This window comes from Pelobates fuscus, chromosome 5 (assembly GCF_036172605.1).
Source record: "Pelobates fuscus isolate aPelFus1 chromosome 5, aPelFus1.pri, whole genome shotgun sequence".
In the NCBI taxonomy this organism is placed as follows: domain Eukaryota; kingdom Metazoa; phylum Chordata; class Amphibia; order Anura; family Pelobatidae; genus Pelobates; species Pelobates fuscus.
The window spans coordinates 4615042-4641501 of NC_086321.1; the positions used below are offsets into that span (position 1 = coordinate 4615042).

The window sequence follows — 26460 nt, forward strand, 5'->3', positions numbered from 1 at the left end:
GTGGTGGCACCATCTTGGACCATCGATCGCCCAGCGGTGTTCGTCGACAAATCTATGGAACTAAAAACGGACACTATTTTCATATGAACACCGCTGAAGTCACCGACCCGCCTTCGTTCTGTTCATCGGTTCATACGAATGTCGTGCCATTCGGTACATTGACTATATGAACAGAGCCACCCCAGATAGCCATCCCATGGAGTCCATTCGTATGACAAAAATACTACGTGAAAGACTTTAGCTCCATGGCGATTGAACTGTGTGTATGGAATCTGAGCGCTATTCAGTGATATTGTGAACTCAGATCTAAGCTATCTGGGGATACGTCGAATGTAGGCATTCTGTTCGGTAGTTTGGGAATTATATATTTTTATGTGTTTTTATTGTCATTATAAAATGGAGGTTATACTCTATCCTGAGAGGTAATTGAGTTACTTCTAGCACTTAACTCAATTACCTCCAGGATAGAGAGGAGGGTTAAAAGGCATGTAGCCCACAGTAAACAGATTCCTGCTTGACCCTCAATACAGAGCCTCGCTTCATACTTGGGGGGGGGATTATTCGTGTGTTTTCCTGTTCGGCGCTTAGGAGTGTTTGGTAGCTGATCTTGTGTTCAGGAAGGGAACATCTTTGGCGGCGTTAACCCCTTCTATATCTGGGGTGCAGTTACAGTGACTTTGTACTGACGCCTGCTTCCGTTCCCAACAAGACAGAAGAGCACTGTTCGGTGGAAATGTTTGCACGAACTAGGCGAACATTTGCTACCTACGAGCCAGGGGAAACATTCATTTTATTTTGTATGGGAACTCCCGAAAGTTGACTGGCAAAAGCACCAAATGCCATGGAACTATTTTGTCCATTGAGCAATGTGTGCAGCCGGTTAGAACTTTACCCCGGTGTCGATTCGGCTAGAATTTATGGATCTGAGCGCTATTTGGACAACTTGGGTGCTTGGGTGTAGGCTATCTGGGGATATAATACGTGTAGGGGTTCCTATCAATATTGTATGTATTTTGGAGTTTTTTCTGTAATTGTAACGAAAATATACCCCAACTCTCAGGATTCGACTCGACAAAAGACAACACAGAGGAGAGATACGTCTACCGGACCTTAGAATGGCCGGACTCGACGTATATGAGAGGAGACAGAGTCAGGAACGATCCGAGGTCAAGGGCACAGATAGACAGCGTAAACTAGGACTAGCCGGGGTCTGGTACTGTCACGACACTCCTTAGTCGACATGCCCTCGTGCAGTACTCGCACTCACCACTCTTTCTGTTTGGCACTGTTCTCATTTCCTTTCGTTAGGCACTACACCTGGCCCTTGTTTAGCACCTATATATTCTGGTTTCTCCCCTCACTCCCGGTCAGATCATTATCCTCTATCCTTGACCCTGTACCTGCTGTTTCCTGGCTCCCGTGCTCCTGGCTCCTGTCTCCTGTGTCTTGTTTCCTGAGTATCCTGAGTATCCTGAGTATCTTGTGTTTCCTGATCTGGTGTTCCGATGTCCTTATGGTCCTGTGTCCTGTGCCTCCTGTTCCAGTGTTCGCCTGCAATGTTCCTGTCTAGACTCCTTCTCCAGTGATTCTGACCTTGCTGCATTATTTCTGTGTGACCTGCTTAGGACTTTGCCCCTTGATGTTCATTTTGTACTTGGTGGCTGCACTAACCTGACTAAGCCTTTACCTTTGCCTAGGACTATCGTGGACTCTGCCTGCTCTATTGTATATATTGGGTTATTGTATATATTTATATATTTGTGGCATTGTCATATTTTGTTTTGTATATATTATATATATCTATATCCTTTTGGTTTGCCTTAATACATTTTCTTTATTACTCCATTTATCGTGTCCTAGAATTATTTCTCTGCTAAGTTGGTTCCCACACTTAAGGGACAGTGCTGTTGCAGGGCAGCACCCCTTCATGTCCTGACAGGTACACAGTAAACAGCAAGCCGGCAAACAAAACAGATAAGGATAAAGAGATAACGTAGTCAGAAACAAAGCCAAGGTCAATACGAAGGAACACAACTGAACACAACAAGCGCTAAAGGGAACTGAAACCCCGATAGGGCAGGGAGTAAAGGGAGAGGTAAGTTTAAATACCTTCAACTTATTCTTGATTGGCCCCTGTCATATCCACGCCCCCAATATGTGAGAGTATGGGGAGTGTGGGGTGACAGGGGCCAATGGGAGACTGTTTTGATCTTCGGCTCCCACTTCCCCTTTAAGAGCGTGCTCGTGACGCGCGGCGCACTCTCAAAGCTAGGCGGGACACGTGACCGCATTCCGCGGTCAGCGCCCGCCGTCATCCGCGCTCTGAGCGCACTGGGAACAGAGGACCTCGGCCGGCCCCCGGACAAGGTAAGTAACGCTACAGTAATATTTTGTACCTCTAGTGCCTAGGAGATAATTAGTTTAAGCTAAAGCAAACTCCCTTATGACCCAGACACAGGCACCTGGGCGGGCTTACCATTGTAATTAATAAAGACCCCATGCTGGTGGTCTGTGTATAAAAACAGGTCACTTGGCCCTAATAAAATTTTCATCTAGTACCCTTCATCAAGTCTTGGCTGATGTTTGGGTATACCAGATGTGAAGGATTTTCCATGTACTTGCCTGTGGGCCCTCAGTTAAACCCTCTCCCTGCTATTTAAATACCTGTATCTGTTCGGTTTAAAATGGGAGCGGAGAGCATCGACCTCCCTTCCCAACGGCCGCAGGAGTATCAGGAGGAGGAGGTAAGCCAATCCCCCCCCTCCCCAGCTAACTCCTAACTAGGGCCCAGGGTTAACAGTGGAGATGTTAACCCCCACTGACCCCCACGTTCCCTTTGCCACCGGGCAGGACTATGCCCTAATTCCCCCAGTAGCAGAGCTGGCATCTGGACAGAGCGCTGTTAGCCTCTGCCCTCCCTTTTTCCCGGGTCAAGAGCCTGGCTTACTACGGGGTACCCCAGCGGAAGAGCTGGCAACAAGGCAGAGCACCGCTGGCCTCTACCCCCCAAGCAGCACCAGCAGTTTACCTAGCTGCACCAGGGAGACCGAGGGTGTTGAGCTGTCCCACTACAAACTTGAACCTACAGGCCAGTACTGGTTATCGTGGGGGGGCTACTCTGCTAATTTTTATTTGTGGGTGGGCTGCCTGACTAACCGGGGTACTGACAGACGGAAGGTCAGGGGTCTGTGCGCCTGGAGAGGACTACTCGCCGGCCTCTTGCCTTGGGATTATGGACCCAGGGAGGTCTGGCCCTTTGAATGCTGTATGTGGGCTGGCCCGCCAAACAGACTTATTCTGGGACTAATGACTGGCAGTCCCGTCAGCCCCACTGGACCCGGAAAGGTCCAGTCATGTCTGCCGGAGCAGGGAGAAAAAGGGGGGCCATTGTGAAGGATTTTCCATGTACTTGCCTGTGGGCCCTCAGTTAAACCCTCTCCCTGCTATTTAAATACCTGTATTTGTTTGGTTTAAAATGTATAAAAGAAATGTCCGTGTGTTATGTGTAAAAGGTGACTTTATGTATTTTAAAGTGGTTTACGTCTTTTTGCAACCATGTGCTCAATGGAGTCTGCCCCTAGCCCTGGATAATTCTCTGTAAAGCCTGTTTAAACCAGATTGCCATGCTGCCAGCCAGGGACCAAAATATACTTTTACTAACTTTTGAACCCCTGGTCTGATTCATTAATATGTTGTTCCCCTGAATGGATTGATTGTGAATATGTAATTTTTATGTGAATGTGATGTATGGTTTTAGAGTTATGAATGTTAGGTAAAAAGTATGTTTTAAACTGTACGTATAATTGGGTTGTTAAGACACCTTTTGTCTTAATAAGTAAGTCACTGTTTAGTCTACCTTCCCCTCTCACCGTATCAAGTCCTTGTTCGTATACTGTATAATCCACGAACCATAACCAGGGGAAGTAGTAATCTCTCGAGTAACGATATCCACCAAACGGCATAAGTTCCCAATAATAGTCCTTGAGCGTAAATAAGAATCCCCCCAATAACGAGACTGAAGCTCCGTGTTGAGGGTCAAAACAAGATCTGAGGACTGGAACATCCAGCCTGCTTTTTATTAGGAAAAGGCACACACAGGGCACTCCCAGGGGGAGGATGAAAATAACCAATTATACACAGGGTAACACCCCCACCTCTCCTCCCCTCAGATAATCACACAACACAATTAAACTGTACAATAATTCACCCCAGTTATGGATGTACCCCAAAACCAGGGGGTACACCCTTGAGTCCAGCACCGCTTGAAAGGTCTTGGTTAGGGGAACACTCTGTCCAAATCTTAGCCCATTCGGTTAAGGGGTTCGGGAGTTATGGACGATTGAAGTTTTGACCGACTGCACGGATCTTCTAGCCGAAAAGAGTTCCACAAGTTTCGGCCCTGCAGTCGGTCTCCGTTCGCCGGTTAAAATCATACGAAATCCTTATCATCCACAACTGTCTCCGAGTTCGCTGGATTCCCCATAGCTGATTACAAGTAACTACCGAATGGCTCGTCGTTCGGTAGTTCCAACACGAACTTCTGGGTGTATGGAGGTCTCAGCGGTGTTCGCCTGTTTGGGTATCCGTTTTTAGTTCCACGCGTTCACAGGCAAACACCGCTGTTCGTACACAAGATGGCCGCGAACACGTGCAACAGTCCCAAAATGGCGGCCACCCATATGTTAGACAGGGAGTTCGTGCGAAACGAGGCGAACGGCTGGAAAACAGGCTGGAACGGTAAAACATACTTTATAACATCCCAAATCAGTCCTTTAGACGGATGGCCTAAAATAGCCGAATCCACAAAAGTACTAGACAGACGGATGGTTCCGTCACACGGCTCCCCCCTTGTGGAACACTCCGGCAGACCCGGCTTGACCCTGTGGCGGGTCAACTTGGGGATGTCCGGACTTACGAGGTGGTGGATATGTCGGTCTGTCGTGATAAGCCATCCGCATTTCCGTTCAGCTTACCGGGTCTGTAGCTAATAGTAAAATTGTACGGTTGTAATGCCAAGCTCCATCTCAGCAGTCTCCCATTGTCGCCTGAGACCCAGTTAAGCCAAACGAGGGGGTTATGGTCTGTTACAAGGGAAAATTCTTGCCCATACAAGTAGGGACTTAACTTTTTCAATGCCCAGACTAGGGCTAAACATTCTTTTTCAACTGCCGCATAACTCACTTCTCGGGGTAGTAATTTTCGGCTGAGGTATGCGACAGGATGCTCTCCTCCATCTTCCCCAACTTGGCTTAACACAGCCCCCAGTCCATACATGGAAGCATCTGTGTGAACGAGAAAGCGTTTGTTAGGGACTGGGGCAGCCAAGATAGCTTGCTTCAGTGCCTGGAACGCAGCTTCACAAGCCGGGGACCACAGGACCTGCTTAGGCAAATTCTTTTTCGTCAGATCTGTCAGGGGCTTAGCAATAGAGCTGTAGTCAGGAACGAAACGTCGGTAGTACCCCGCTGTCCCTAAGAAGGCCAATACCTGGGTCTTAGTAGTGGGTGTGGGCCAGTTAGCCACCGCTTCTACCTTGGCGGGCTCTGGTCTCTGGTTCCCACATCCCACTCGGTGACCCAGGTACTGTACCTCTGCCATACCTACATGGCACTTTTCTGGCTTCAATGTCAGGCCAGCGGCCCGGATCTTATCCAGCACTACCCCTATGTGTACCAGGTGTTCCTCCCAGGACCCACTATAGATCGCTATGTCGTCCAAGTATGCACAGGCAAATTCTTGGAAGCCATCCAGGAGTCTATCCACCATCCGTTGGAAAGTAGCCGGGGCATTCTTCATCCCAAAAGGCATGACCCTAAATTGGTACAGGCCGAATGGGGTGACGAAGGCCGACTTGGGGATAGCATCCTCGGCCAGGGGAATCTGCCAGTAGCCCTTACATAGGTCTATGGTGGTCAGATAACGTCCCCTGGCAATACGATCCAATAATTCGTCTACCCGGGGCATCGGGTAGGCGTCAGTGGTAGTCCGCTCGTTGAGTCGCCTGTAGTCCACACAGAACCGGGTGGTCCCATCTTTCTTCGGTACTAGGACTACAGGCGAAGCCCAAGGGCTGTCAGAGGGTTCGATGACCCCAAGCTGGGTCATCTCCTGTATCTCCTTCCGCATTCCATCTCGGACTGCTTCAGGGATACGGTAGGGCGGCTGTCGTAAGGGGGTCTGTCCGGGGGTCTCTACCTTGTGCATAGCGAGGTGGGTGTAACCTGGCTCCTGGGAGAAAGTTGCTTGCTTCTCCCATAACAACTGTTTCGCTTGGATCTTTTCTGTGGGGTTTAACCTGTCTCCTAACTGTACGAGGGAGGTGAGGTCAGTCTGGGGGTCCCTTTCTAATAGATCAGGGAGAGACAAATTCTCCGGGTCATCTGCAGCTGGGGCACATACAGCTGCAATGTTCTCAGGTCGTTCTTGATACTCTTTCAGCATGTTCACATTAAAGGATCTCTGGACCCTTTCGTCGGAACAGCTGGCTATCAAATAGGTAGTATCGCAGATCTGCGCCACTATCGTGTACGGGCCTTGCCAAGAGGCTTGCATCTTGTTGGCCTTCACAGGTTTGAGCACTAATACTTTTTGCCCCACCTGGAAGGCTCGCTGTCGGGCACCCTGATCATACCACCTCTTCTGTTTCCCCTGGGCCGCCTGGAGATTCTCCCTTACCATCAGGGACAGTTTCTCCATGCGGTCCCGAAGTTCCAGAACATATGGCACTATGGGGGTCCCTTCTTGCTCGGTCTCCCCTTCCCAGTGTCCCCGGATGAGATCTAGGGGTCCGCGGACCCGTCTCCCATACAGTAACTCAAAAGGGGAGAACCCAGTAGATTCCTGGGGCACCTCCCGGTATGAAAACAGAAGGTGCGGCAAGAATCTCTCCCAGTCCCTGCAAGTGTCCGTAAAGGTCCTCAGCATCTGCTTGAGGGTACCGTTAAAACGCTCGCAGAGACCGTTAGTCTGTGGATGGTAAGGCGAGCTAAGCAAGGGTTTAATGCCACATACTTTCCACAGCTGCTGGGTGAGCACCGCAGTAAATTGGGTTCCCTGGTCGGAGAGGATCTCTTTAGGGAACCCAACCCGGGTAAAAATCCTCACCAGGGCATCAGCAACTGTCTCTACCTCTATGTTCGACAGCGCTACTGCCTCTGGATAGCGAGTGGCATAGTCCACTACAGTAAGAATATACTTCTTGCCTGATGGACTAGCCCTGGCCAGTGGACCCACAATGTCAACAGCTATGCGGGAAAAGGGCTCCCCTATAATAGGCATCGCTGATAGTTTAGCCTTAGGGTGGTCCCCCCGTTTTCCTACCCGTTGACATGTGTCACAAGTACTGCAATATATCCGTACAGCCTGGTTGAAGTTGGGCCAAAAGAAATTCTGGGAGATCCTATAGGCTGTGCGACGTGACCCTAGATGTCCTGCTAAAGGGACATCGTGCCCTATCCGCAGAAGCTCCTGCCGGTATTTCGCGGGTACCACCAGCTGGTGGTTCTGCGGAGGGGCTATCTTTTTCTGGGAAGGTTTCGGGATTCTGTATAGCCTGTCCCCCACCCACTTATACCGCTCTCCGTCTATCCCTTCTTCTCCAGCGTCTGCTCTGTCCCTGTACTTTTGTAAGGTAGGATCTGCCCGGGTTTCCCTCCCAAACTCCTCTGGGGAATCCCAATGTAAGGGGGTCTGAGCCAAGGTGTCAGTCGGGGAAAAGGGTCTTACCTGGGCCTCCTCGGCAGGTGGGCTGGTTCCAGAGGCACGGGTCTGAGAGCGAGTAGTCACTGGGTTAACGTCCAAGGGACCCATTGGAGCATAGGCCGAAACCAAAGGGGCCAAATCATTACCAAGAAGCACATCAGCGGGCAAGTCTTTCATAACCCCAACATCCACGTGTCTAGCGCCCACTCCCCAGTCCAGGTGAACACGGGCAACAGGTAACCGGAATACGGCTCCCCCTGCTACCCTCACGGCCACTGTGTCTCCGGTGTGCTGGTGTTCTGAGACCAAGTTCTTTTGGAGCAGTGTCATGGTGGCTCCTGTGTCTCTAAGTCCATTTACCACTCGGCCATTTAGTTTCACAGTCTGCCGGTGTTGCTGGCGATTGTCCTGATGGGCGGCTTGCACCGGGTCGGCTTCGTGCAAGATACCCCAGAATTCCTCCTGTTCTACACAGTGAGCAGCAGGCTGTGGTGGTCGCTGATTCGGGTTGGCTGATCTCCTCCAGGACTGAGCTTGGTTAGCTTGGTTCAGCGGACACTCCGGGCGCTTGTGTCCCAACTGTTTGCACAGAAAGCACCGGATGGGTTGGGAATAATCCCGGGCATTAAATTTGGATGGCTGTACATAATTATTGGACGGTGGTACTACTGGGCTGCGATGCACTGGGGGTTGGTAGGTTGTTGGAATCGGAGGGGCTGCTGGTCGGTATTCCACTCTGGTCGGAACTTTAACCACGGTACTGTCCAGTTTGCGAGCATCAGTATATTCGTCTGCCAACCGGGCCGCCTCGGGTAGGGTAGAGGGTTTTCTATCTCTGACCCACTCCCGAACCCCGGTAGGCAATTTCTCGAAACAGTGTTCCAGTAAGAATACCTGTAGTACCTCTTCCCCCGATACTGCTTGGCATCCTGCCATCCAGTGGGTTGCAGTACGGTGAACTCTGCAGGCCCATTCCACATACGAATCGCCACTTTGTTTGTTGGTTTCCCTGAAGCGCCGTCTGTAAACTTCTGGGGTCACCGCATACCTGGCTAGGAGCGCATCCTTCACTGCCCGGTAGCTGGTGATCTCCTCCTCTGGGATGGCCCGAAATGCATCACTAGCCCGGCCGGATAATTTCCCAGAGAGGATGGTGACCCATTGGTCTGTGGGTACCTGATGGAGGGCACACTGCCTCTCAAAATCGGCCAGGAACCCATCGATCTCTCCTTCATTTTCAATAAAGTTTTTGAATGCAGCAAATGGTACCTTTTTCCTTCCGGAATCGTTATTGGGTACCTCTGCTGCTGCAGCTCCTCTTCCTTGGAGCGCTTGGTGTGCTGCTACTGCAGCTTGCACACGTTCCACAATGTCTGCTGAGGGGTTGGGGCCAAAGTGTGCCAGCCTTATTTGCACTGCCCGGTTAAATTGTATCTCCTCGGGTGTTAAATCCAAACTGCTGGGCACATTAGCGTTCTCCGATCCCTGTGTTGCATCCATTTCCCTTAGCAAAGCAATAATTTCTCGTTTCTTTAAATTGCTTGCTGATCGACCTCGGCGTTCTATTATGTCCTTAAGAGTAGCACGTCTTAACTGTTCATACTGCATTTCTTTCCTTCTGTGTTGTGGGATTCATCCCGTCGCTTGCCACCAATTGTTAAGACACCTTTTGTCTTAATAAGTAAGTCACTGTTTAGTCTACCTTCCCCTCTCACCGTATCAAGTCCTTGTTCGTATACTGTATAATCCACGAACCATAACCAGGGGAAGTAGTAATCTCTCGAGTAACGATATCCACCAAACGGCATAAGTTCCCAATAATAGTCCTTGAGCGTAAATAAGAATCCCCCCAATAACGAGACTGAAGCTCCATGTTGAGGGTCAAAACAAGATCTGAGGACTGGAACATCCAGCCTGCTTTTTATTAAGAAAAGGCACACACAGGGCACTCCCAGGGGGAGGATGAAAATAACCAATTATACACAGGGTAACACCCCCACCTCTCCTCCCCTCAGATAATCACACAACACAATTAAACTGTACAATAATTCACCCCAGTTATGGATGTACCCCAAAACCAGGGGGTACACCCTTGAGTCCAGCACCAATTGAAAGGTCTTGGTTAGGGGAACACTCTGTCCAAATCTTAGCCCATTCGGTTAAGGGGTTCGGGAGTTATGGACGATTGAAGTTTTGACCGACTGCACGGATCTTCTAGCCGAAAAGAGTTCCACAAGTTTCGGCCCTGCAGTCGGTCTCCGTTCGCCGGTTAAAATCATACGAAATCCTTATCATCCACAACTGTCTCCGAGTTCGCTGGATTCCCCATAGCTGATTACAAGTAACTACCGAATGGCTCGTCGTTCGGTAGTTCCAACACAAACTTCTGGGTGTATGGAGGTCTCAGCGGTGTTCGCCTGTTTGGGTATCCGTTTTTAGTTCCACGCGTTCACAGGCAAACACCGCTGTTCGTACACAAGATGGCCGCGAACACGTGCAACAGTCCCAAAATGGCGGCCACCCATATGTTAGACAGGGAGTTCGTGCGAAACGAGGCGAACGGCTGGAAAACAGGCTGGAACGGTAAAACATACTTTATAACATCCCAAATCAGTCCTTTAGACGGATGGCCTAAAATAGCCGAATCCACAAAAGTACTAGACAGACGGATGGTTCCGTCACATGGGTTACCTCTCAGGCTAAGGGGAGGAGATGTGTGGGATGTAACCATTGTGTGAATGGGTAATTCATAATTGTCTGTGGGTGTCTCTCTTGCAGGGGAGAATTGCATAAAAGCAGAGTGTGTGTCATTAAAAGTCAGTCTTGTTCCAGCATTAAGCCTTGGCTCATGTGTGGATTATTTGGCGAGACCAGCAAGTTATTACTCTTTGGATTACTTGCTGATTTTATTTTATGGGAAGAAGGGAATGCTTGACGGAGTAACGGATTGTACCGTCACAACTGGTGGCAAGCGGCGGGATTTTCCCTTCTTTTTCCCTGCACAGAGGATTCAAGGAAAGCACTGGTGTATAGTGCATGGAGGGCAACGCTAGCACTCGTGCAGCGACCCTGGCTTCGGAGGAACTCAAGGGATAGAGCTAGCTACGGGCAGCGTCCCTATCCACAGCAACATGGAAGTATTGCTAGCAGCAAAACCAAGCAGGTCGTTACGGCTGAGTTAATGGAGCTAGACCGGGAGAACTTGGTTGCAGCAACACCAACCATTCAGGAGATGGAGACACCAGCAATTCGGGAGAATGGGAAGAAGGGAATGCTTGACCGAGTAACGGATTGTACCGTCACACCAGAGTTATAATCACTGCCTCAATTCGAAACCTGGGAGACTCTTCAATGCATATACTCAGTCGGAGTAAAGGGGTCCGTTATATACGGTATATTCATATGTAAAATTTCCAAATCTCAAAAACCTATCTTGCAATAACTAATAATAAATGATCAATCAATCAATCTAAGGAAGCAAAAAACATTTGATTATTGGTTCTTATCTAGATCTATAATGAAACACCTGACTTTTTCACCTTGGTTGTTTTGTGCAAGGATTATTGAGTTTCTTTACATTATGTCATATTATACCCTACCACAAGTTGGAGCTCAACAAAGGACACATCTTCCTCTTATTTCAATGGATTTCATGTATTTGCTATTAATGCCCAGAACATGTTTCATCCAAGATTTGAAATACATTTTATTGGGGTTTTCCCTATTTTATGAGTTTTGTCCTTCCCTGTGCTGAGACAAGGATCTGAAATAATCTTTCCATTTTAATCATGGATGTGACGAACGGAACCTCATTACAGGTTCTTGGAGGGGCCTGCTGGCAAGCCTCTTGCCTCAGGACTATGGGCCCTGCAATATTTCTAGCCCAATGCACTTTAAAAGTCTCTTCGTTAGCCCTGATTCCCTGGAACTGTTTTTGGCATAGGACCATGTGCACGGTTATAGTAAACCCCTTGCATGGGGACCTATATATAAGGCCAATTGTGGCTGCCATTAAATAGTTCATCTTCACCCTCAACATGTGTGGAGGAGACAGCTCTGGGGATTGCTGTAATCACTATACTCCTTTGGATTATAATCACTAGCTCTTGTAAGAGCTCTTCTGCTATACTCTCTGGAGTATGAGAGGTCGGCCCACTAGAAGCAGGATCCTGGTCTTGGGTATAGGTTGGGTGGAGGACAGTGAGACCCCAACCAAGCTGTAACGCTGGCTGTGGGGACTACGGTGGTTATGGTGTCTGGTGGAGTGCTTTTAAGTACTCGGTGAGCACTAGGAAGCATTGATTGGTGGAGGCACTCAGTCAGGGTGCCAGGTGGTCAGTCACAATGGATTTTAGGGGTAACTGCCAGTATTCTGAGATTATGTGCAGTAACGTATTATTGGGGTGCAGGGCAGTGTGTCCCATATGGCATGTAGCTCCCTCTCAACACTCAACACGGCTCCATAATGCAGCCAAGCAAGGCCCTGGCAGAGGGCGTCTATGCCCCTTTGCCCAGTCTGTCCAGCCTGGAGTGAATACATATCCAACCCTCTCTCCTCAGCTGTGGATATCAAGCTAACCAACAGACCAAAGGACTATGAATACTGTCTACCTCAGCCGTACTGCAATCAGGGCAGGTGAGAGATTGATGGGTGAGGGGGTTCGAGGGTGCCAAGCTGCACTAACAGACCATAGGAGTATGAATACCATCTACCTCAGCCATACTGCAATCAGGGCAGGCGAGAGATTGAAGGGTGAGGGGAGATAATTAGTTTAAGGAAAAGTTAGCTCTCTTATCTCCCAGTCCCAGACACAGAGGGGCATGGGCGGGCTTACTGTACAAATAAATGGAGACCCGATGCTGGGGGTCTGTGTATATAAACAGGTCACTGGAGCATAAAAAAATATTCCTTCTTTTACCCTTCATCAAATCTCGACTGATGTTTGTGTATACCAGGGATATAATCACTGCTTCACTTTGGGACTCGTGAGACTTACAGCGGATATACTCAGTCGGAGTGTAGGGGATCCGTCACAGATGAGGTTAGAAATTACCAATACGGGGGAAACAGGAGGAGCAGTAAAACAATCTATATTTCTAGATTGTATATTTAATAAAAACATAACATTTAAATATAGAGAGCTTTTTGTTGCTCCTCCATTTTTGCTGCTCCTCCCAGATGACGCGGCCCCTTTAAGATCATGACGTCATGGCAAAATATTATATTTATAAGGGGCTGCAGTTCGTCTCGCGAACCAGCAGAGGGAGCCATTCACGGGACCAAAGGTAAGTACTATCTATTCAGGCCGCACGGCCACGTGGAGCATTTGGGCCACGCGGCCTTAGGACTGCGGTAATGCGGCCACACTGTGCGTGCCCCAAGGACCTGAATGAACCTAATGAAAGCCTGGCTAGCAAAAACTGGGCATTATTAGAACAATTTATATATTTCTTCAAAAAGATCTGAATAGCAAACAGTTCATTAAAATGAATACGGAAATGATCAGTGTAATGGACCGTTTCAGCAGACAAGGGATTAAAATCCGTTTAGGCGATATTCCCCTTTCAGATATAAAGGCAGCTTCAGTAAAACACCAACCTCCCGAACTGCATACAAGGGAATGCTCCAAACTCCCGAACCGGAACCTCACGAATAGCTGCTAGCAGACGAACAGTAAAAGCATCCAAGCAGCTTACACTCCTAGCAATCAGTCTCTATCAGCATACAGTAAATCCCCCCAAAGACGAGACAGAGTTCCGTGTTGAGGGTCAAGCAGTGGTCTGGTTTATTCAGGGCTACTCGCCCAGTATTTATGCAGGTCTCCCACCTGGTGGACTGTTACAAATCGTTATTTGTAACTGGCCCTTTAAATGGAACATTGCCCTGCTTCCCTGGATTGTGGAGAAGCCTGTTTGCCAGCCTCCTTCCTCATGACTATGGCCCCTGGAAGATTGTGCCCCTGAAAACTTATTAACTTTTATTGGGTGTGTATGGCCCTTTAAGAACCGTCTGGGGACATCTTGTAACTTTGGTGAACAATACCCCTTTAAGACTATGTCCCCAGACCTGTAAAATAACTTGTTCCTGGCTTTCTCCCACTTGGTTCAGTAAATAGGGCTTACTGAACCAAGTACCACACAGGCGGACCACCCAGAAGTTAAAGTATGCAGGCAATTTACCTCCCAGGCTGTGAGGTTACTGCAGGTTAATTGCCGACCGCTGGGTGGCCTCAGTTCGTGCAAACGAACACGTGGCGGCGGCCATCTTTGTTCATTCAGATGCGGTCAGCGGTGTATGCTAAAGATTCTGTGGAACTGAAATCGGCTACACATTTTGCCGAACACCGCTGACCCTTACCTTTTCCATCATTTCGTTTTTCAGCTCCAGAGACTAAGTCCCGTTCGAAATGGGACTTGGTCGTTTTTCGGCATGAAATTGACCGACCGCACAGCCCAAATCTATGGAACTGTTTTGGGCAGGAAAATGTGCTTGCGGTCAGGGGTGGACTGACAACTCACAGGGCCCTCGGGCAATAGGAGACCAAGGGCCCCCTTCTGGTGCAAAGTTTTTTTCCCCTGTGTTTGCTGGTGACATCACAAGCAGCATCCCCCACATTTGTTTTCAGTCATACAAGTCCATACAAGTAACCTGCAAACGTTTGTAGGCGACTTGTGGGGTTTAGTGTGTGGGATGCTGCTTGTGATGTGTTCCTGTATATCAATGTGTTGTGTAAATTTTTTTGCCTTTTACCTATTGTACTGCACTGCAGAATATGTTTGTGTTATATAGATGGTTGTAATTATGGTGTGTGTGTGAGAGTGTGTAAGGAGGCTGTGTGCAGTATTGCAATGGTAGGAATGCTGCTTGTGATAACTGTAGGGAGGCTTTGTGTAGGGAGGCTGCATGTTGTTTTCCATGTGTGGGGATGCTGCTTGTGGGATTGTGTGCATACAGTGAGGCTTTTGGCGATTTTAAGTGTGTGAATGAGTCTGTTTGCAGTGCAGTATGTGAGTTGAGACAGCTGGTTGTGTTGCAGTGTGTGGTAGGGGCTGTAGTAGGCGTCTGGGGTTTACTAGGGCTGTAATGTGTGTTTGTATGGATAATAGATATTAAAGGGACTCTCCAGTGCCAAGAAAACAAACCGATTTCCTGGCACTGCAGGTCCCCTCTCCCTCCCACCCCCCATCCCATGTTGCTGAAGGGGTTAAAACCCCTTCAGTGACTTACCCGTATCCAGCGCCGATGTCCCTCGGCTCCTGGTCAGGATCTGCCCACGCTCCTATTGAGCATGCGCGGCCGGGGAGACCTAATGCGCATGCGCGGCAATGCCGCACACGCTCATTAGACCTCCCTATAGGAAAGCATTGAATGCTTTCAAATGGGGATTTCAGCAACGCTGGAGGTCCTCACATAGCGTGAGGACGTCCAGCGATGTTATAGCACACTTTTCGTGTTCTATGAACACGGAAGTGTCCTCTACTGGCTGAGGACTTAACCCTTCAAGGTAAATATTGCAGATTATGAAAACTGCAATAATTACACTTGCAGGGTTATGGGTAGTGGGAGTTGGCAACCAGACCACTCCAATGGGCAGAAGTGGTCTGGGTGCCTGGAGTGTCCCTTTAAGGCTGTGTGTGTGGATAGTAGCTGCAGTGTGTGGTGTGTGGGGATATGGGCTCTAGTAGGTGCAGGGGGGCATAGGGACCGTAGTGGCTGTAGAGAATGGAAGAGTGATAGGTGGTATACTAGGTGCAGGAAGGTATAGGGGCTGTAGTGGGTGCAGTGAGGGCTGTGATGGGTGTAGGGATGGATAGGGGTTGAGATGGGTGAACGGGGCATTAGGGCTGAGGTGGGTGATGGGGGAGATGGGTGCTGAGGTGGACATGGGGCCCAGGTGGGACCTAAGGGAGATGGGTGCTGAGGTGGAGCGGGACATGAGGCTGAGGTGGGTGCTGAGGTGGAGGGGGGCATTGGAGATGAAGTGGGTGCTGGGGTAGATGGGGGCAGAGGTGAGCGAAGGTGGAGGGAGATGGGTGCTGAGGTGGAGATGAAGTGGGTGCTGGGTGAGAGGGGGGCTGAGGTGAGTGAAGGTGGAGGGGGATGGGTGCTGAGGTAGAGGGGGGCATGGGAGATGAGATGAGGTGAGTGAAGCAGGAGATGGGTGCTGAAGTGGGTGGAGGGGGGCATGGGGCTAAGGGAGGTGGGTGCTGAGTTGGAGAAGGGCATAGGGCTGAAGTGGGTGCTGAGGTGGAGGGGGCATGGGAGATGAAGTGGGTGCTGAGGTGGGTGGAGGGGGCATGGGAGATGAAGTGGGTGCTGAGGTGGGTGGAGGGGCATGGGAGATGAAGTGGGTGCTGAGGTGGGTGGAGGGGGCATGGGGCTGAGGTGGAGTGGCATGAGAGATGAAGTGGGTGCTGAGGTGGGTGGAGGGGGCATGGGGCTGAGGTGGAGGGGGCATGGGAGATGAAGTGGGTGCTGAGGTGGGTGGAGGGGGCATGGAAGATGAAGTGGGTGCTGAGGGGGCATGGGGGCATGGAAGATGATGTGGAGGGGGCATGGAAGATGATGTGGGTGCTGAGGTGGGTGGAGGGGGCATGGAAGATGAAGTGGGTGCTGAGGTGGGTGGAGGGGCATGGGAGATGAAGTGGGTGCTGAGGTGGGTGGAGGGGGCATGGAAGATGAAGTGGGTGCTGAGGGGGCATGGGGGCATGGAAGATGATGTGGAGGGGGCATGGAAGATGATGTGGGTGCTGAGGTGGGTGGAGGGGGCATGGGAGATGAAGTGGGTGTTGAGGTGGGTGGAGGGGCATGGGAGATGATGTGGGTGCTGAGGTGGGTGGAGGGGGCATGGAAGATGATGTGGGTGCTGAGGTGGGTGGAGGGGGCATGGGAGATGAAGTGGGTGCTGAGGTGGGTGGAGGGGCATGGGGCTGAGGGAGATGGGTGCTGAGGTGGAGGTGGAGATGGTTGATTTACATACCTGCTGACTGTGCCAGGCTGCTCACTCAGTATATTCTGCAGGAGGAGAGGAGGAGGCAGGAAGTGATGTCACTTCCCCTCTCCTGGGCCCCGCCTCCTCCCCTCACACGCTCCGCAGAGAGTATAGAGGAGACCTGGCAAGAGCAGGATTGCTGCCAGATCTCAGTAGGTGAGGGGACACATATCATGTTAAATTGTGCCTCTCTGGCTGGGGAGATCTCTGAACTCCCCAGCCAGAGAGAGTATGACTGTTAAGGCAGCCGGGCCCCTGACTGCCTCGGGCCCTCGGTCCATGACCGATCTGCCCGAGTGGTCAGTCCGCCCCTGCTTGCGGTCAGTCATAAAGGACTTCCAGCTAACTTTTGATCCACTGGAGGGATTTGGCTGATTTTTGGAAGGGTTTAGGTTTGATGTATGCTGAGTCTGAATATGCAACTTTTATTGAAATTGAATGTATGGTTTTAAAGTTACAGTGTATGTGTAAAAACTGTATTTTTATTGTATGTAATAATTGGTTTAACTGTTTATCTGAGGGGAGGGAATGTGTGGGCTGCACCAGATGTGTGATTGGTGATTTTATGCCTCCCCCTGGGAGTGTCCTGTTTGCACGTAACCTCAATAAAAGCCAGGCTGGGTGTTCCAGCATCTCAGACCTCTTCTAACCCTCTAACTTGCAGCCTTGACTCATGTTTGTAGGGGACAGCTATAATCACTACAGGGATTGCTATGCTCTTCATACTCCCTTAGCTGTTGAGCTCTTGTAAGAGCTCTTGTTCCTGATCCTGCTTCGCTCTACAGAAGGAAGAGGTTCTCCTATTGGAACCTGGAGCCTGGTCGTAGGTCCAGGGCGCAGAGCAGACGGCGAGATACCAGCCCAGCAGCGGTGGTTCGTGGAGTTTGCAGTGCTTATGGTGGCTACGGTGCTGATGGTCCTTTGGTGAGTGCTAGGAGCATCCTTTTCTACGGTCCAACTTCCAGCCAGCCTGGAGGCAACCGTAACATGGACACTCCCCTAGGGGACCAGATGGAAGACTGTGACAAGGGACAGACATACACCAATTACAGACACACAGCAGTAAAACATCCCCACAATGAATCCTAATTCCCTCCCTCTATCCTGGAGATAATTGAGAAGTAATTAAATTATCTCCCAGGACAGAGGTAAGACTCCATTATACACGTGGGGACACAAAGACAGTAAAACACTTTAAAATACATAAAGTCACCTTGTCTACATAAAACACAGACATTTCACATATCCCCAGATAGCTGGGATCTGAGCGCACAAAACTACCGAATAGCGCTCAGATCCTATACACACAGTTCAATTGCCATGGAGCCAAAGTCTTTAACTACATGAATGGGCTCCATGGCAGAGCTATCTGGGTTAACACATTCACAAAAAATACCGAATGGACATGTGTTCGTTAAACTGTACGAACAGGAACCAGGCGGCTTTCGGCTCAGCGGTGTTTGTGCAAATAAGTGTCAGTTTTTAGTTCCATAGTTTAAGTGCCAAACACCGCTGGCCGTACGGGACTTTTAAAATAGCCGCCACGTGTTCGGTAAACAAACAAAGACCACCCTGAATTCGTCAATTAAGCTGCGGTTAACCGGAGGTAAATTGGCGGCACACTGCAGCTCCCGGGTGGTCGCGCCTTCGGTAGTTGGTTTGGTAGATAAAATCTACCGAACACCCCGGCAGAAAGGCACGAATCAGCCTTTCTGCAGGGAAAATAAGTCTTTTAAAAGTCTGGTCCATAGTCCAAAGGCAGCAGGCGGGCAAACAGGCTTCTCGAATACAATGTGGCGAGATTGCTCTCGTCACAATCAGGTATTTGAAAGGAGTCTGTTACGACACTCACCGCCTGGAGAGTGAAGCCGCCGTTTAGTCGATAGTCCCCTTTCTCCAGAAATGCAATTCCAGTATAACCGATCATAAAACTCCCGAACGGAGCATACGAATGCGGTAACTCCCGGTCAGCAATCCATCCGAAATCCTTCCACAGCTAGAAATAAGCGAAAGCGCTGTCCCAATAGTCAATCCCTCCACAAACGAGACAAAGCTCCGTTTTGAAGGTCAAGCAGAATGTGTTTAATGGGGGCTACCTGCCCAGTATTTATGCAGGTCTCCACCAGGTAGACACTCCCCTAGGGGACCTGGTGGAAGACTGTAAAATATATTAAACAGTAGCCAATCACAGTGGCTATAACACAAGCCCTTCCCATTTTACCCATAATACATCTGTTCCTATCCTGGAGATAATTAGGGAGAAACCTAATTAACTCCGAGGATATGAACCATCGCCATTTTAAAACCAAACACAAAAAATGCAATAAAATACATAAAATCAGAAGTACCGAATATACAGTGTTCGTGCAACGTATCCCCAGATAGCCTGGATCTGAGGGCATATTCCTACCGAATAGCGCTCAGGTCCGATGTACACAGTCCAATCGCCATGGAGTCAAAGTCTCTCATAAGTCCTTCGGTATACGAATGACTCCATGGGACGGCTATCTGGGTAAGTTCATACGGATGAAAGAAACTCCCGAACGGAACAGTGTTCGTATGCCTCCAAGGGAATAGAAGGGGAGACGGCCGTCTCCAGCGGTGTTCGGTAGATAAAGAGTCCGTTTTTAGATCCATGGGTTTTACACCGAACACCGCTGATTCGCCTCGTGTCCAAAATGGCCGCCGCCTCGTGTCCGGCATACGAACGACGACCACCCGTACGAAATGGAATGGAGAGGTGTTTGCGGTTAACCACAACGTTCTAATTTGTGGTCAAGGTGTTAATGAGCCGCACACTCCTCTCCTGGGTGGCCGATGTTCGGTAGTTTCAATCGGTACTTTAGAAAATGTACGAACAACAGCGTACGGACAGGAAATCCACGAATCCAATGAAAACAGACGAACCCGCTATACAGGTCTATGCAGCAGGGTTCGTCACACGGCTCCCCCCTTGTGGAACACTCCGGCAGACCCGGCTTGGCCCTTTAGCGGGTCAACTTGGGGATGACCGGACTCGGAAGTAGCAAGGACGTCGGTTTGCCGTGATAACCCATCTGCATTCCCATTCTGCTTACCGGGTCGGTAGCTGATGGTGAAGTTATATGGTTGTAATGCTAAACTCCACCGCAGCAGTCTACCATTGTCTCCTGAGACCCGGTTAAGCCAAACAAGGGGATTGTGGTCCGTGATAAGGGAAAATTCCTGTCCATACAAATAGGGACTCAATTTTTTCAATGCCCAGACCAGGGCCAAACATTCTTTCTCTACTGCCGCATAACTCACTTCCCGGGGTAACAGCTTTCGACTGAGATATGCGACAGGGTGTTCTCCTCCATCCTCCCCGACCTGGCTTAGCACAGCCCCCAGTCCATACATGGAAGCATCTGTATGAACGAGAAAACGTTTGTTAGGAAGTGGGGCAGCCAGGACAGGGGCATTCACGAGAGCCTGCTTAAGTGCTTGAAACGCAGCTTCACAAGCTGGAGACCACAGGACCTGCTTAGGGAGGTTCTTCTTAGTCAGGTCTGTCAGGGGTTTAGCTATAGAGCTGTAGTCGGGGACAAAGCGTCTGTAATACCCTGCTGTCCCTAGGAAGGCCAATACCTGGGTCTTAGTGATAGGTGTGGCCCAGTTCGCTACTGCCTCTATCTTGGCCGGCTCCGGTCTCTGGCTCCCACACCCCACCCTGTGACCCAAGTATTGTACCTCAGCCATGCCTAGATGACACTTTCCTGGCTTCAACGTCAGGCCAGCGGCCCGAATTTTATCCAGCACTACCCCTACGTGCACCAGGTGTTCCTCCCAGGACTCACTGTAGATCGCAATATCATCCAGGTATGCACAAGCAAATTCCTGGAAGCCATCAAGGAGCCTATCCACCATCCGTTGGAAGGTAGCTGGGGCATTCTTCATCCCAAATGGCATAACCTTAAATTGGTATAAGCCAAAGGGGGTGACGAAGGCCGACTTGGGGATAGCGTCCTTGGCCAGGGGAATCTGCCAGTAGCCCTTACACAGGTCTATGGTGGTCAGATAGCGTCCCCTGGCAATGCGGTCTAATAATTCGTCTACCCGTGGCATCGGGTAGGCGTCAGTGGTGGTCCGCTCGTTGAGCCTCCTGTAGTCCACACAGAACCGGGTGGTCCCATCTTTCTTGGGCACCAGGACTACAGGGGAGGCCCAAGGGCTATCGGAGTGCTCGATGACCCCAAGCTGGGTCATCTCCTCTATCTCCTTCCGCATTCCTTCTCGGACTGCTTCAGGGATACGGTAAGGGGGCTGTCTTAAGGGGTTCTGTCCAGGGGTCTCTACCTTATGTACAGCTAGGGTAGTGTAGCCGGGTTCTTGGGAGAACGTCGCCTGCTTCTCCCACAGAAGCTGTTTCGCCTGTTCCTTCTCTGCGGGGCTTAACCTGTCCCCTAGCTGTACGAGATCAGTCAGATCTGTCTGGGCACCTCTTGCTAATAGGTCGGGTAAGGGTAAGCTTTCGGTATCGTCTGCAGCGGGGGCACATACTGCAGCTACATCCTCAGGTCGTTCCTGATACTCCTTTAGCATGTTCACATGAAAGGATCGCTGGATCCTGTCATCTGAACAGCTGGCTATAAGTTAGTAGTATCACACACCTGAGCTAATACTTTATACGGGCCCTGCCAAGATGCCTGCATCTTGTTCGCCTTCACAGGTTTGAGCACTAGTACCTTCTGCCCAACCTGGAATACTCGCTGTCGGGCACCCCGATCGTACCATTCCTTCTGTCTCCCCTGGGCCACCTGGAGGTTCTCTCTTACCATCAGAGACAGTTTCTCCATGCGGTCCCGAAGTTCCAGAACATATGGCACTATGGGGGTCCCTTCCTGCTCCGTCTCCCCCTCCCAGTGGCCTCTAATGAGATCTAGAGGTCCGCGGACCCTTCTCCCATAAAGCAGCTCAAAGGGGGAGAACCCAGTAGATTCCTGGGGCACCTCTCTGTAGGCAAACAACAGATGAGGCAGGAATCGCTCCCAGTCCCGGCAAGTGTCAGAAAAGGTCCTCAGCATCTGTTTGAGGGTGCCATTAAATCGCTCGCAGAGACCGTTAGTCTGTGGATGGTATGGGGAACTAAGTATCGGTTTGATGCCGCATACCCTCCACAGCTGCTGGGTGAGCACAGCGGTAAATTGGGTTCCCTGGTCAGAGAGAATCTCTTGAGGGAACCCGACCCTGGTAAAAATCCTAACCAGGGCATCAGCAACTGTCTCTGCCTCTATATTAGACAGCGCTACTGCCTCTGGATAGCGAGTGGCATAGTCCACCACGGTGAGAATGTATTTCTTACCAGATGGACTAGCCCTGGCCAGTGGACCCACAATATCAACGGCTATGCGGGCAAAGGGCTCCCCAATAATAGGCATCGACATAAGCCTACCTTTTGGGTGGTCCCCCCGCTTCCCTACCCGTTGACAAGTGTCACACGTGCTACAATATATCCGCACAGCCTGGTTAATTCCTGGCCAAAAAAAATTCTGCATAATCCTATGGCCTGTGCGGCGGGACCCTAGATGTCCGGCTAGCGGGACATCATGCCCTATCCGCAGAATCTCCCGCCGGTATTTCGCGGGCACTACCAGCTGTCGATTTGGCGGAGGGGCAACACTTTTCTGGGACGGCTTAGGGATCCGATATAACCTGTCCCCCACCCACTCATACCGCTCCCCCTCTGCTCCTTCTTCTCCAGTGTCTGCTCTGCCCCTATACCTCTGGAGAGATGGATCTGTCTGGGTTTCCCTCCCGAACTCCTCTGGGGAATCCCAACTAGCTAACGTCTGCCCTGGGGTGTCAGTCGGGGAGTCGGTTCTTACCTGGGTCTCAGCAGCAGGTGGGCCGGTTCCAGCAGCACGGGTCTGAGCACGGGTAGTCACTGGATTGGCTTCGCCAGGTCCCATAGTAGCATAGGCAGAAATCAGAGGGGCCAAATCATTTCCCAGCAAAACATCGGCAGGCAAGTCCTTCATAACCCCCACATTCACATGTCCAGCTCCCACTCCCCAGTCCAAATGAACCCGGGCAACAGGCAGGCGGAACACGGCGCCTCCTGCCACCCTTACTGCCACAGTATTCCCGGTGTGTTGGTGTTCCGAAACTAGGTTCTTTTGGAGCAAGGTCATAGTAGCTCCGGTGTCTCTTAGACCAGTGACCTCTTTCCCATTCAACTTAACGGTCTGCCTGTGGTGTTGGCGGTTGTCCTGCTGAGCTGCTTGGACGGGGTCTGCTTCGTGAAAGAAACCCCAAAACTCCTACTGCTCAAGGCAGTGGGCAGATGGCTGAGGTGGCTGCTGGGCTCCGCCGGCTGGGTTTCTCCAGGACGGTGCTTGGTTGGCATGGTTTAAAGGGCATTCTGGTCTTTTATGTCCCATCTGCTTGCATCCAAAGCACTGGACCTGGTTGGAGTAACCCCGTTTGTTGAATCGGGCTGACTGCCCCTGGTTGGTTGCTGGCGGCATAGCAGGGGTACGTTGTGCTGGGGGGTGATATAGGTTGGTGGTTGGAGGTGCTGCCGGATTGTATTCCACTCGGGCAGGGACCTTGGCTGCTGTCTGATCGAGCTTACGGGCATCAGTGTATTCGTCAGCCAGACGAGCAGCTTCATGGAAGGTAGCAGGTTTACGGTCCCTGACCCACTCTCGAACTCCTGCAGGTAACTTGTCAAAGCAGTGCTCTAGCAGGAACACTTGCAGCACCTCTTCCCCAGTTACCGCTCGACACCCTGTCATCCAGTGGGCTGCCGTGCGGTGTACCCGGCATGCCCATTCCACATAGGAATCACCAGCCTGTTTATTATTGTCTCGAAATCGCCTCCGGTACGCCTCAGGGGTAACAGCGAACCGGGTCAAAAGGGCATCTTTTACTGCCCGGTAGCTAGTGAGTTCCTCCTCTGGGATGGCCCGAAAAGCTTCACTGGCCCGGCCGGATAATTTCCCAGAGAGGATAGGAACCCATTCTTCTGCGGGCACCTGGTGTAAAGCACACTGTCGTTCAAAGTCCGCCAGGAACCCGTCTATCTCTCCTTCAGTCTCAATAAAATTTTTAAAAGCAGCAAAGGGTACCTTTTTCTTCCCATTATTATTATGGGGTACCTCTGCTGCTGCAGCTCCGCTTCTCTGGAGCGCCTGTTGTGCTGCCACTGCGGCTTGTACTTGCACCACAATATCCGCTGCAGGGTTCGGGCCAAAGTGTGCAGCCTTATCTGAACTGCCCGGTTAAACGCTATCTCCTCGGGTGTTAAATCCAGCAGGCCAGGCACATTAGCTATCTCCCTTCCCTGTGCTGTATCCATCTCTACCAATATAGCAATAATCTCTCTTTTCTTGAGATTGCTCGCTGATCGTCCTCTGCGCTCCAAAATGTCTTTAAGGGTAGCACGCCTCAATTCCTCATATTGCATTTCCAATCCGGGGTGTGTAGCTGGCCTTCAGGGCGGTGGGATTCATCCCGTCGCTTGCCACCAATTGTTACGACACTCACCGCCTGGAGAGTGAAGCCGCCGTTTAGTCGATAGTCCCCTTTCTCCAGAAATGCAATTCCAGTATAACCGATCATAAAACTCCCGAACGGAGCATACGAATGCGGTAACTCCCGATCAGCAATCCATCCGAAATCCTTCCACAGCTAGAAATAAGCGAAAGCGCTGTCCCAATAGTCAATCCCTCCACAAACGAGACAAAGCTCCGTTTTGAAGGTCAAGCAGAATGTGTTTAATGGGGGCTACCTGCCCAGTATTTATGCAGGTCTCCACCAGGTAGACACTCCCCTAGGGGACCTGGTGGAAGACTGTAAAATATATTAAACAGTAGCCAATCACAGTGGCTATAACACAAGCCCTTCCCATTTTACCCATAATACATCTGTTCCTATCCTGGAGATAATTAGGGAGAAACCTAATTAACTCCGAGGATAGGAACCATCGCCATTTTAAAACCAAACACAAAAAATGCAATAAAATACATAAAATCAGAAGTACCGAATATACAGTGTTCGTGCAACGTATCCCCAGATAGCCTGGATCTGAGGGCATATTCCTACCGAATAGCGCTCAGGTCCGATGTACACAGTCCAATCGCCATGGAGTCAAAGTCTCTCATAAGTCCTTCGGTATACGAATGACTCCATGGGACGGCTATCTGGGTAAGTTCATACGGATGAAAGAAACTCCCGAACGGAACAGTGTTCGTATGCCTCCAAGGGAATAGAAGGGGAGACGGCCGTCTCCAGCGGTGTTCGGTAGATAAAGAGTCCGTTTTTAGATCCATGGGTTTTACACCGAACACCGCTGATTCGCCTCGTGTCCAAAATGGCCGCCGCCTCGTGTTCGGCATACGAACGATGACCACCCGTACGAAATGGAATGGAGAGGTGTTTGCGGTTAACCACAACGTTCTAATTTGTGATCAAGGTGTTAATGAGCCGCACACTCCTCTCCTGGGTGGCCGATGTTCGGTAGTTTCAATCGGTACTTTAGAAAATGTACGAACAACAGCGTACGGACAGGAAATCCACGAATCCAATGAAAACAGACGAACCCGCTATACAGGTCTATGCAGCAGGGTTCGTCACAGAGTCAGATTAGACACTAGGATCGGATATGTGGGTGGGTTTGATCTATTTATATGCCGTAAAGATTCATAGACAGACAGAGGGACAGACAGATTCTTGTCCCAGACTTACTTTCTGAGCCGCTGTCACATTTTACGGGATAATTCTTCTGGGTGATTACCTGTAGCGTGGTGTCATCTTCTGTCATTGCTGCCAGTCGTGTGCCCAACGCGATGCAATTTTTCTCACCTTCTTCTTGAATATTTTTCTCTTCAGAAAAGAAGTAACATTTCTTGTTCAGAAAAATCCAGTTTTTACGACATTGATTGGAATAGTCTGCAAGAACGTAGATATAAGTATATCGGTTTTTTTCTTATAATTCATGCTTAAACCATTACATTTTTTTCAATAAAAGGTTATTTATTTCAATTAAACTACAATTTATTTGTGTACATGTTGCTTTTCTGCAATAACAGTGTCAGACTGTCTGTGTTTGTTTGTGGCACTATTGCTGTCTGCAAGCTGTTTAATTGGTTTGGTGGCTTTGGTGACACTCATTCTGTGCCATCCCTGTGTGATAATAACTAGTACTGTGTGTGCCATCCCTGTGTGATAGCCGGTACTGTGTGTGCCATCCCTGTGTGATAACGGGTACTGTGTGTGCCATCCCTGTCTGATAATAACTAGTACCGTGTGTGCCATCCCTGTATGATAATAACTAGTACTGTGTGTGCATTCCCTGTGTGATAATAACCAGTACTGTGTGTGCCATCCCTGTGTGATAATAACCAGTACTGTGTGTGCCATCCCTGTGTGATAATAACCAGTACTGTGTGTGCCATCCCTGTGTGATAATAACCAGTACTGTGTGTGCCATCCCTGTGTGATAATAACCAGTACTGTGTGTGCCATCCCTGTGTGATAATAACCAGTACTGTGTGTGCCATCCCTGTGTGATAATAACCAGTACTGTGTGTGCCATCCCTGTGTGATAATAACCAGTACTGTGTGTGCCATCCCTGTGTGACAATAACTAGTACTGTGTGTGCCATCCCTGTGTGATAATAACCAGTACTGTGTGTGCCATCCCTGTGTGACAATAACCAGTACTGTGTGTGCCATCCCTGTGTGATAATAACCAGTACTGTGTGTGCCATCCCTGTGTGATAATAACCAGTACTGTGTGTGCCAT

The 26460-nt window shown here is 50.0% G+C and overlaps 1 long non-coding RNA gene across 1 annotated transcript in view; it reads right to left on the reverse strand.

The window, feature by feature from the left end:
• LOC134612345 (uncharacterized) overlaps window positions 1-25594 on the reverse strand; it is a 43878-nt gene extending 18284 nt beyond the window's left edge. The window contains exon 1 of the long non-coding RNA XR_010090925.1: window positions 25450-25594. This is a non-coding gene — a long non-coding RNA (uncharacterized LOC134612345). The remainder of the gene's footprint in view (window positions 1-25449) is intronic.
• Between the last annotated feature and the right edge of the window lie 866 nt (window positions 25595-26460).